This window comes from Phyllobates terribilis, unplaced genomic scaffold (genome assembly GCF_046119375.1).
Source record: "Phyllobates terribilis strain yellow unplaced genomic scaffold, ASM4611937v1 Scaffold_6148__1_contigs__length_46549, whole genome shotgun sequence".
In the NCBI taxonomy this organism is placed as follows: Eukaryota; Metazoa; Chordata; class Amphibia; order Anura; family Dendrobatidae; genus Phyllobates; species Phyllobates terribilis.
In genome coordinates, this window is record NW_027368892.1 from 12,403 (window position 1) to 24,804 (window position 12,402).

Below are 12,402 nucleotides of genomic sequence, written 5' to 3' on the forward strand. Positions count from 1 at the left end.
GGAGCTTTTTGATAAGACCAACAGCAACACCTTCAAGGTAAACGGTCAGCGGATAAAACCGTATCATGAGAGTTTTTCCGACAAGTTAATAGAAGAGGTAGTTCTTGAGGAGCCTGGTGCAGAAAACTAAGGAGCAAAGTTACGTCGAGCCAACGACGTTAAACAAAGGCGCTGACCGGGAGGCAACCCGGGGGATTTTTACTAGCTTTAATCCCATTTGTTTGTTTTGTTTTTGTCATTTTCATTAGAGAGTCTAAGGAGTCAGCAGGGAGAAGCCATTGGTGGAGTAAAACCGAAAACCCCCCCGAAATCACTCGAGTCTCGTTCGCGACTACAGGGTCTCGATTGAGAGTTTATCCCCGAGGAGAAGTTGTGATCGCGACTACAAATGTCTCGACCGAGACGATGGTACCTGACTTTGCGAAAAAATTTCCGAAAAAGGTCTCGACCGCGACTTTATGTCTCGACCGCGACCGGAGGCGTCGATACTGAGGAGTGATTGCGGTTTTTCACCCTCATCCCTAATTATATGATGTCCTCTCTTGCTGCATTGAGGACGATGCGCTGTTCAAGTGTGGGGAGAGGATTTACCGTACCGAGGAGGAGTTTTATATGTTTTTGCTATCTTTCTTGCTTATTTTTCTGCTGAACTGTTTGTGTCGTATTTGGATCGAGTTTGTACTAGAATTTATGCGTCTTGAAAAATTGCATCGGTTTTGTTTTAAAAAAATATCAAAAAAGCTACGAAAATAATACGAAAAAGAAACGAAAAAGTCAAAAAAACACGGAAAATAAAGAATAAAAACCAGGCAAGCAAAAAATGATTAAAAAGGAAAAGTTTGGTGCCTGAAAAATAAAAAGAATAGAAAGAAAAGTTCCTACCACTTAGATTTTGGTGAAAACCCGAAAGGGCGCCGGAATTACATTGTTTGTGATTAATTTATTGATTGCATATCTAATGGCGCAGGAGACATAAGAAGGGAGTTGAAGGATGTCTCGAGTTTCTAGGATTAACCAAGGAGGGATAATGAGTTAGTTTTATCCTTTTATCTCTCTATTTATGAGCTTAGTGTATCCACATTTTGCATGCTTACCATTCCATTAGTTTATTAGGTTGCTATATATATATTATCGGCGGTTGAGTTAGATTCTAGGATTAGTTCATTATTTCTTGGAGTTTGATGCGTACTATTGTGGTTGTATGATGCAGAATTTTAAATTAGGATTGGTGGTTGTGATTTGTGGATTTATCATATATCTAGTGGTTTAGGACATTACTCGAAGAGGAGGAATAAGAAGTGTATAAGCGAGTGGGAGACTCGATTTTATCCCTATTATGTCATATTTATGTACCCTTACCCTTAGAGGAGATTAGGATTCCACATGTGCTTAAACGCACACCACTTTGTTCGATTTTACTATCGTATTGGAGTGGTGACATATGAATGTGGAGAAATAAGGAGGGTTTTGGGTAGGACATCTCGGAGACATAAGGAGATAGATCGGAGTAGGTTAGTGCTTATTTACACTTGGAGTTTGGAGTATAGTCGCTAGCAGATTTTCTCTACACTTACTGTAGACCTTTGTGCTTTTAGGAGGAGTGATTTTTATTTTTCTTACTCGAGGACAAGCAAGGTTTAAGTGTGGGGAGGTTTGATAGGAGCTTATTATATGGTGTAACTAGCGACTATTAGCTTAGGATTAGTGGTGTTTAGGTGCTTATTGAGTGGTATTCCCGGAATCTGGTAGGATTGTTCACTTGTAGATTCGCGGGATGCTCTTAAGCGTTATTTTGTGGTATTGTATTATGGAGATCCTATTTGTACTCACCTCTAGTGCATTTGGGACGGAGCTAGAGAGAAGACGACCACACCAACACCCATGGAGAAGCGGAGAGGCGAAGCCGAGCTGCCTCGGAAGCTTACAGAAGACCAAAGACCAGTCCCACAGAAGGTTTCAAGACGAAGACGAGCTACGGAGAAGATGTCTCGGTCGAGACTTTGGTGTCTCGATCGAGATTTGCCCTCGAAGAAGATGTCGCGGTCCAGACTATAATGTCTCGATCGAGACTTTGCCTCGAAGTGAAAGTAGCGATCGCGACTCTGAAGTAGCGATCGAGAGTGAAGCCATTCCTGAGTGACTGGAGAAAAGTAGCGACCGCGACATTCATTTAGCGACCGCGACTTTCGACAGACCCGACCCAAAATGCAGATCTAAGCCCGAGAATTTATCAGTTTTTATTAGTTTTCCCATTTTATCTTTTATAATTCAGTTATTTTATATTTCTTAGGCTGGGTACTATATAAACCCTTAGTTATTAGGTTAACTGGATCTTTTGCCACTTTACACAATCAAGTTCTTAGAACTTCAGCCACCAAGAGAAAAGCTGCCACCTTTCTACCGTCTTCTACCTTCATCCCTGGTTAGTTTATCCATAATCATGTATACCTTTCTCTTGGCTATGTCTGGCTAAGTTCCTACGAGTTCACTCTTATGTTGAGGCCATTATTCTAGGAATTGTTTGTGAGAATTCTATGTTTATGTTCTAATAATAATTTTAGCATTGTTTTATTTTCTCTTGTGCTTATTGTCATTGATTGGTTTTGATTTTATCTAGGTGTACAACTAGGTTGATTATTATCATTCATATTGCTAGGCTTGATAATTCGATTTGAAAAGACTTGTGTTTTAGGTAGCAATCAGAATTAGCATAGACTATTTGCTAGTGCTTCTTTTGTGGAGATTATAAACCTGTGTCGAGTATTGGTGATTTGACAATGGTATTGCATAGGCCTACTTATCTTTGATCTTTATGCTGTTGAGTAGTTGAACCTTAGGATTTCTTTGGTTATTGCATACAACAAGGGTTTCTAGGACTATTTGGACTAGTTACTATTTACGAACAAAGAGTAGGACAACTAGATTATTTATTTAAAAGAACATAACTTTATTAGAATTCGATGATCAACTTTCCATAAGAATAATGTGCTTAGACTGAAAGAGTGAGCTTTCCATCTTTATATTTACAAAAATCCAACACTTTCGTTAACTATTGCTTTCATACGTTTACAAACCAAAACTCCCTTTGTTACTATTGGTAACACAATTGAAATAAACTATCGTTGTGGCTCCCTGAGGAATCGACTCCGACTTACCGCTTCACTAGTGGATAGTTAGTTGGATTTATCTTTGACAGGACCAACGACCGGTAAAACGCCTGTCACTAAGCAAATTGATATGCACTTATATTCCCGCTTTTCACATCATCAAAAAATTCTACCTAAGTAACAATAGTACAAAAGGCAAGTTTATTACGGTTTCAAATGCATTAATCACTACGATTTAGACCATTGTTAAAGTGGCCCGTAGTAAAATGGTTTACTACGGTTACCTATTTACTACCGTTGGACTATTTTACCACGATTGTACAACATTTAGGGTCGTGAAAGGAGCTTAATATAAGGAACGGAGATTTTAGTTCCTAAGAATGAATGAACTACTTCTATTAAAAGTACTTTAATTTTGGAAACACAAATATTGTTTTCTATTGATCAATCACAAGAATTACAACTTAACACGAACACATAGTTCTATATTTGACACACGACTCTCTTTCTTAAGCTTGTACATTCCCTCTCTCAATGAAAATGTCTAATCGATTACTACTTGCAAAACCTATTCTTCAACACTTAAAGACTAAAACCTATCAATTACTAAATATGAATTTCCTAAAACAATACTGATAAAATATTTGACCTTATCTAAAATCTCAACATTATAATGAATTTGAACTATAATATCTAAAAAATCATAACTGTTTCCTAAAGAGATGCTTCTTTCTAAATATAGGAATTAGCAAATGGTTCCTTCTTTATTTGCGTGATCGGCCCCTTTTAGTGCTATCGTTTGGTTCCCTTTGCGCTAGTGACATTCTCTAAATATATGAATCCTTGTATTATGCACGTCAGTTCCCTTAAGTGCTTCCAACGCGTTCCAAGCTCCTTAGATTGTTTTCTTTATTCAAAGATATTCCAGCTACTTTGCCTTTAGAAAGATTCCAGTAAAAGCTCTATTATAATCCTACAATGTCTCACTCAAGGTAGATGTTAAATGAAATGAGCATTTGTTATCATTAAAAATAAGGAGACGAGGGATAGGAATTGAGTTACTAGTTCCTATAACCCAATAATTTTCCCCTTTTTAATGATGACAAACTAAGAAACAGTGATGAAGTATAAAACAATGATAGTTCCCGCTTAGACAATGAATTAACTGCCCCATAAATTTTTCTTTAGCTAACTCCCAATTCAGTTCCTCCTCAATAAAGCAACATGATATGTCTGATTAGTTCCCTCTTTCAATATCATTGAAAAAGTGCATGCTAAGTATTAAACAAGGAAACTAAGAATGAGCTACTAAACATGTCTCTCTAGAGGAATGTCAAGGGATACTCAAAGAAATTATCAAGTAGAGAAAACAAAAAAATATAAAGCAAGAATCAAATAGCACCAAAACATTATATATTCATTATAAATGTACAACTCACAATAAACAGATAACAAAAGGCACATTAATCCTAAGTGTTCTAATGACCGTGACAAGGGAACTGAGATCACCCTCTGGGGCTGTATAGTCCTCTGGAGAGGGTTCAACGTCTAAGACACGAAGATCTCCCAAAATTTTCTCAACCATGGTGTAGAAGCTCTTAAGCTGCTCAGATATTTCTTGTAACATCCGAAGCACCTTGATGGTCACGATTGTTTGTTGAATGAGGGCCTGTGTGAGATCACTGGCCTGAGAAAGCTACTCAAAATCCTCCTTCTTCCCTTTTCCCATAGGGGGTGAAGGTGGCTCATCCATGCTCAAATACTTTCAGAGACGCCGCATACCCTCTAGAGATATTATGTTCTCGGAGGGTGTTTCCTTAATGGGGCAGTATATCCCCAACTCTACCATAATTCTCTTTACGAGGTGTGGATAAGGAAGGGAGTGGATTTTATGTTCTCGGAGGGTGTTTCCTTAAGGCATTCTATGTTACTAGTCCGAGTGTTCATAGAGTGAGAAGTATGAGAGGGTTTAGAAGTACTCCCTTGGTTGCTAAAAGATGAAACTTGGAACTTAGGCAACTGGTAGGATTGGTCCTTGTATGGCTCTCTTGGAGCTATGACTTCCTTGGGCTTGTTTTGACTAACTCTTCCTAGATTTCCTTCCCATGTATTGTTGTTGGAGTTGTTTGGATTACTCCCTTGGAATGCTCTTGCCTTGAGCTTTCTCTCCACCTTGATGGAATTGTGAAGAAGTTCTATACTTTTGGTGTAGGGATACATGCTCACTTCCTTTGCAAGGGAGGGATTCAATACCCTTAGGTACCTAGCATTGGTAGCCTCATCATCTTAACTCACATTGGCCTTGATCATTGCCACTTGCATGGCATTATAGGCCTCCTCGGCAGTCATGCTTCCTTGCTTCAAATTCTCCAACATTTGCCTCAGTTATCTTGCATAATGGTGAGGTATAAACCTTGCCTTCATGACATCCTTCATCTCCTTCCATGTAGTGATGGAAGGTTGAAATTTGATCCACCTCTCTTGGACTAGATTGTGCCACCACTTCTTTGCAAAATCTTGTAACCCTAAGGTGGCTAGTTCCAACTTCTTCATCTGTTGAAAGTTGTGGCATGCCCAAATTTGCTCCATCTTCCACTCCCATCTCATGTATAAGGATGGATAACACTTCCCTCCAAAGCTTGGGATCTTGAACTTCACCTTGCCCATGCCATCTTCCTCTCTTTGTCTAGGCCCTTGCCCTTGTTCTTGGAACCTTGGTCTCCTTCCTCTTCCTCCTTGCCTCATGTACCTATCCTCCTGAAACTCATCAACATCATCATCACTATACCTATTCAAATCAGGAGAGCTAGGTTTAGAAAACTCCCTTGGATAGTTCATTGGTGGAGGTCTAGGCAATGTTGTGACAATGGGTCTAGTGGGTACTCTTATGGGATCCGGCCTTAGGTGATATGATATGGATCCATGCCTCACATCTTGGCTTGGCAATGGTAGTTGAGTGTGTGGGTGTGAAGTCCCTCCAACTTCAAATTGTGTCCCTAGAACTATAGGTAGTGTTCCAGTCTTGTCTTGTTTGGATTTAAGGGTGGCTAGTCTACTAGAGATGTCATTCAAGCCTTCTTCAAGTCACTAAGAATGTTCACTAAATCAGGTTGATTAGTGATACTATTTTCTGAATTAATCATGGGATTCACATCTTCTTGGTGGGAGTCATGATGTGAGCTAGACATGATCAAAGACAACAAACAATAAACAATATTAATGTTAGTCTAATAAGTTTGTGTTTGCTTGTGTTTGATTCACTATACACTCTTAAATGTCCTCTCAAACCTTGGCTATTTAATCACCTTCTCAATGCAATGTGATACTAGTAACACTTGTTAGCTTGATACACTAAGATGCTTAATCAACAAAGAGTTATAGCTAGCATAGACAAGCAAGTGCACTTGTGAGAGGATGATGTAGGAAAGTGTATTAGCTCAAAGGGACTTGAGAATGTTTACCTCAGTTGGGACACTTAAAGAAGCCTTGAGTTAACCTTGCTTGCCTCAGAGATGTCCTTGAGAATGAGGGTAGGAAAGTTGTTTAATCCAAGCTAAGTAACCGGGGTTCAAGGCAAGGGGCTTTGGGTTTAGGCTAGGGTGTGAGGGGCACATGGCAATCCCCTCCCTCCTTTCTTCTTAAGTCCACATAACTCACTTGGTCACGTACACAAGTTGCACTTAGTTGATACAAAGTGAAGTCACAACTTTTTGGAACTTAGACAATAGTTTAGGTGTTACCAGGTAATGTGCAAAAGTGGTTTTGACACCAACTTTGGACCCTTCCTACTTTCTTCCTTGAGCTAGCTTTGGACAGACCTCAAGTGTGTCTTGTAGTTGGGGATTTTCTAAGCAAAAGACACAAGTCACTTTCACAAAGGTACGGACCAAAATGGCTGGGTTCTTCTTGCAAAAGTCTTGGTCAACCGATAGTGACAACCTTGATAGTGACACTTTGCTACTTCGGGAAAGAACTTTGGATCTCTCTTTGGGAACGATTTACTTGGGCATTTTGGCTGATTTTTCTTGCCCTCTTCAGATAAAAATGTGTTCTTCAAGGGTCCCTTGAGTGTTCTTGATGGGGTTGTGTTTCGCTAGGAGAAATAAGGCTTGGAAGTTGGCTCCTTGCTCAGTTTTGCAAGCATCCGGGTAGGGTTTTGGTTAGGCAATTCTCATAGACATCCCTTCCTCTTGCTTGGATAATCTTTGGACTCCTTAAAGAAATCAACTTTAGCTATATTCCTGTGAAATTACACTCAAACACTCATGAGAAAAGACCAAGAACAACAAAGCTCAAAAGTGATGGTTTTCAAGGGTTTTTAGGGGCTGTTTTTGTGTGTTGTCTTGCAAGTTTGCAAGATCAACTTGTTTTTGGGTTTTAAAGGGTGAGAGATGGTTGAACACTCAACTGAGCTCTGATACCACTTGATGTGGGATTATCTCCCACAAGCTTGGACCTAGATTATTCAACCAACACACACTAGAAACAAGTGTTCTTAGTGTTGTTCAAACTTGAAAACAAGCAAGAAAAGGAAGTAAGAAAGAGTTTTAAGGGAATAAATGGATATGTTCTTGGAGAGAACTTCTCTATCTATGTAAGGCACCTTAGACTTAACCTCAACACAATACAAGAATAGAAAGAACTAAACAAGCTATAACTTAACACAACATGGGGATATACTACCATGGGCACCAAGAGTTTCACATTCAACAAGTTTACACAATCAATTACATAAACAAGATGAAGTAGGCAAGGTAAGAAGTTTTTGGTAGCTCTTCTCAAACTAACAAAGGTGACCCTTGAGAAACTAGGGGGAGTTTTTACTCTACTACAACATCAATTCAATCAAAGGCCCCTAGTGAAGGTTAACTTTAGGCTTTTATACCTAGGTTGAACCCGGACTTTTGACACCTAAAAATACGTGAAATAAGGACCAAATTAACCTCAGATAAGTTCCACAAAATAGTTAGGGAAGAGGGTGAAACGTTACACTTAGACAACATAGCCGGCTAAGTGTCTAGTTGTGATAGTTACACAAAAACGCCAATTTCAGCCTTATTGGAGTCCTCCAATGGCTTGACTGTCTTCATTGGATTTGTTGGGGATGAGCACTTCTTTCACATGCCAGAAGTGTAGAAGCAATGGGTTCCAAATCATGCCCTAAGTCTTGAGTCAAAGTTGCTTGTAGAATGAGGTCTTGGATCTTCTTTGACATAGCTCTTGTGATGGCTCCTTGGGTAGTTGGCTTGAGGGATGCTCCTGCATCAGATCAACATGTGAAGCAAAATGATCTTGGGAGTGTCAATTATCTCGCCCTCCATGGCCTGCTTTTTCAGACATGCATCAGAGATATTAACTGTATCGCGCTTCTCCTTCTGCAGTATGATGTTGCGGATGAAAATATAATGAAGGATATTCTCCTGGATATTGAGCAGGTTGGTCTTGATGTCAGAGATATTGCTCTTCCCAAAAAGGAGTTAGAGAGTGTCGCCCTTTCCTGAGGTCAAGTTCCTCTTAGGCAGTGCAGAGTACCCTTCACCTGTAGGGAACCTGAGGACCTTCACCACTAGGGCTCGTCACCCCAAGACAGAAGAGGGACTAAGTATGTTGTTAACAGTCGATACTGTTTTGGTTGACAAAACAAGAGTTGGTGTTAACAGAAGACTAGATGCTGCGAGGGACACAAAAGAATCAAATGGCTTAAAATTAAGGAATGATTCAAACAAATTATATGGAGTTTAACTTTTGGGCAGTACCAGATCCTTCTACGCACCTGGAGAAGTTATGATGGGTGAGCATATTGTTCTAAACAAGGAGAGCTTCAACGTCCTAGGATCTAAGTGATGGTCCCGTAGATGCGAATACTAGGCATATAATTTAGTTACACGAAAAGAAAGGACTTCTCAAGTTCAAAGAAAACTTCTATCAAGACAGTTATCAATACAACCTCATTGTATTGTGGGAATGTTAGCCTGTGGCAAAGACGCAATTTTTTTTTGACGGTGGAAGAGACGAGGATATTGTGTTGAATCAGCGGACACACTTTATTGGACAAGATTAAGAACGAGATCATTCATAACAAAATCTGGTTGCTTATGTCCACGAAAAATTGCACGAATCGAGATTGTGTTGATTTGGGCATGTTAAGAGGAAACACATGAATTCTCCAGTACGTATGTTTGCAAACTAGCGACCTAAGACAAGACGGAATGAAGTTATTCAACGTGATATTGCATGTCCACTAAAGATACGACAGTCACATAAGCATGGTCTTTGTTAGTCTACTATATACTTTTTATAGGCGAGGAGTTAAGAGTTTTTGGTCTGGGGTTTGTTGCTTGTTTGTTTTCTTTCGTACATGTTAATGTGTTGTCTTTTGGGGTTGTCTATTTAATTTTAGTTTGTTCTCATAACATTTGTTTTTATGGTCATCGACCCCGTTCTCACTTCTATCGCATTTTTCTTGTATTTTGGTTAAACGTATTCTTTTTCAGCATTGGATTTATACAGGTCGCCTTGTCAATATGCTCGAGAAAGGAGTGTGTATATCTTGACTATTCTAGACATTGTCTTGATGAAAGTCACACTAGATTCTTGTTATTTTTGTAATATGATTTTTCTAATCTATATCCTGTTAAGTCTACAAGGTGGAAACCGGATGCCTAGGAGTAATGACAATGTCAATATGACATTCCAACAATAATGCAAGTGACAATACGTGTGCACAAAAACCTGAAAAATCCAATAACAGACAATCTCAAGCAACAGAACAAGCATAATAATCAACACAAAATATACTTGGAAAATCTCTCAACTAACGAGAGGAAAAACTAAAGGCCGGCCAACCAAGCCAATCAATCCACTAATCAACAAATCGATAAAAGCCTTCAAGCTTGCTCATCTAAACACACATCAATCTAGAAAAGATTTCTCCCAAACTAGCTAAAACACTTGCTAATGAAATTAGAGATCAAAGAAAAATATCGTTTTCCAAACACCCATTGCAAATGAAGAGTCCGGAACAGGACACGATCTCCAAAAACTAGAAAGATACAAATCTCACTTCTTCTACCTTCTACCTCTCCCTCCAACTCTCTTTTCTTCTCCAAGAAGCACAACCTTCTTCTTTTTTTTCCCTCTTGTGCTGTTGTAAAGGCTATTCAACCCAATTTCATTTGCTACATATAATTATATATTATCCTAGTAAACTATTTTGGACCGGATAAAATTAGGTCCAATCGGTCCAACATATCTTATGGTGTAAAAGGGTTTTATTTGACATATTTTGTTACGATATACTGATTTAAGAAGTTGGTTTCAAGAAGAAGAAAAAAACTGGTTTAAAAAGTTTTACAATAAACTATTTATATTTTTCTTTTTAATTTTTTATTTTTCAAAAATAAAAAGTCATACATAGGTTAGAAAGAGCGTTAAAATTTAACAAAAGGAAGATCGGTTATAGATGCATCTTAAATCTGGGAAGTATTGGTCAAAAAAATGCATTTTTTGAGCCTAATCCTAAGTCTACCACCAACCTTTATATATTTACACACATATGCACAATTTTTTAGCTTTTCTTTTTAATCCGGAAATATATTATAAATAATTTGAAACTCTGAAAAGTTGGGTATAGAGTTGCAGCAGACTCCCTGACACAGATCTGATATGACACTAACGTGGCGCACCGTGATTGGATGCAATGGAAAAAGGAAAAGAAAATCATTTGCTTAGCTTCGATTAAGGTGTTTTAATCACCCAGCCCAAAACACTAATCTTCCCGCCCAATTAACATTTTCCCGGCAAAAACCCTTGACACCGCCTTTGATTATTTTCAGGTGGTTACTGCACCGAAACGTGAGTGAGTACACCTGTAACACTACATGTTGATCCAATATACAAGGCATGACAGGATCTGTTGTAAAATTTAAAAAATGTTTCAATGGATTACAGAGTTTAGTAAATATGTATTAAAAAATGAAATTTGTGAATATACGTCTTCAAAGAAAGCAATAAATATATATTGTAAAGTTTTGAAAAATATGTATATACCATCTACAACTAAAGTTGGAAAAAATCCCATATATTACTTGGTAGAGTTAACATTGCATAAGAAGTAAGATGGGTTGAGATCAATGTTGAGTTAGCGATCTCTTATTGGCCCGGATCTCCCTCCCAAAAACGTCCAATCTGTTGCATTGTCTGCCAAAAAAACTTAGCTACTTACCCTCCAAATAAAAAAGAACTAAAAAATTCTCATATATGTAATACCTTTTTCCATATGTGGCTATCTTCAACCTCTGCTTACCTTTTCATCCTGCTACGTTTTTTCATATATTTGTATTTACTCTACTTTCATCCACTCAGCCCCAGGAATATTCCAGCATTTACAAACCTCGTACATTCATTGAATTTCCCTGTATCCGATCCTGTCACAAAGCTCACCAAACTAGATAATAATGGGTAAGAATGTGGGTTGAGGGAAATTTTTACTGCTTACCTTTATGCGAAATTAACATGTGCGATTAATTATATATGTAGTAGATTGTTGATTTCCGTGTTTGGAATTGAACCAGTTGTTTAATTTTGTACACATGCAAGTGCCTGATTACAACGGTAAGCGGCGAAAGTTGGGTTTTGAGAGGAGATGGGTGGGTGTACCAAGGCAAGCAAGTTTCATCTGGGTTGTTGCCTCCGAAATCTATTCTATACATGGATCTGGTGAAGATTATACGAAGCAAGTTGAGGATGGAAGAGAATATCATACTTAAGTTAAGTTATTACCCCCTTGCTCTACCGGGAATCCCTCCCATCTATGTTGCTTGTGATGATGATTTAGAGGCATATAGGTTTAGCAATTCACGAGGGAAAGTCTTCCAAACACCTTTGTATTATGAGGTAGAGAGTGTCGAGGATGAGGTGAAACCCTCTGTAATAGAGAAAACAGAGGAGATCGAAGTTTTGTCTAGCGCACCAGAGGTGGAAACGGAAACACAGACAATGGCAGGAGACAAACAGGTTCATGACAGGACACGAAAGCGTGAGAACAAGACCATTCCTATTGAAGTTGTATGTCTATTAACAGACGAAGAAAAGGAAGAGTCGGATGGAGAACATGACCAATCCCTATTGGAAATTTCAAGTGGTGGATCAGAGTTAGATGTAGTTGATCTAAATGATGCCGAAGATGTTGATGGTGATCTCAGCGACGATTCATACTTATGGTGGGACAAATTTGTAGAAAAATCAAGTGCAAAGTCTGCAAGAGTGTCCTGTGATGGTGCCGGGTCCAGCAGAG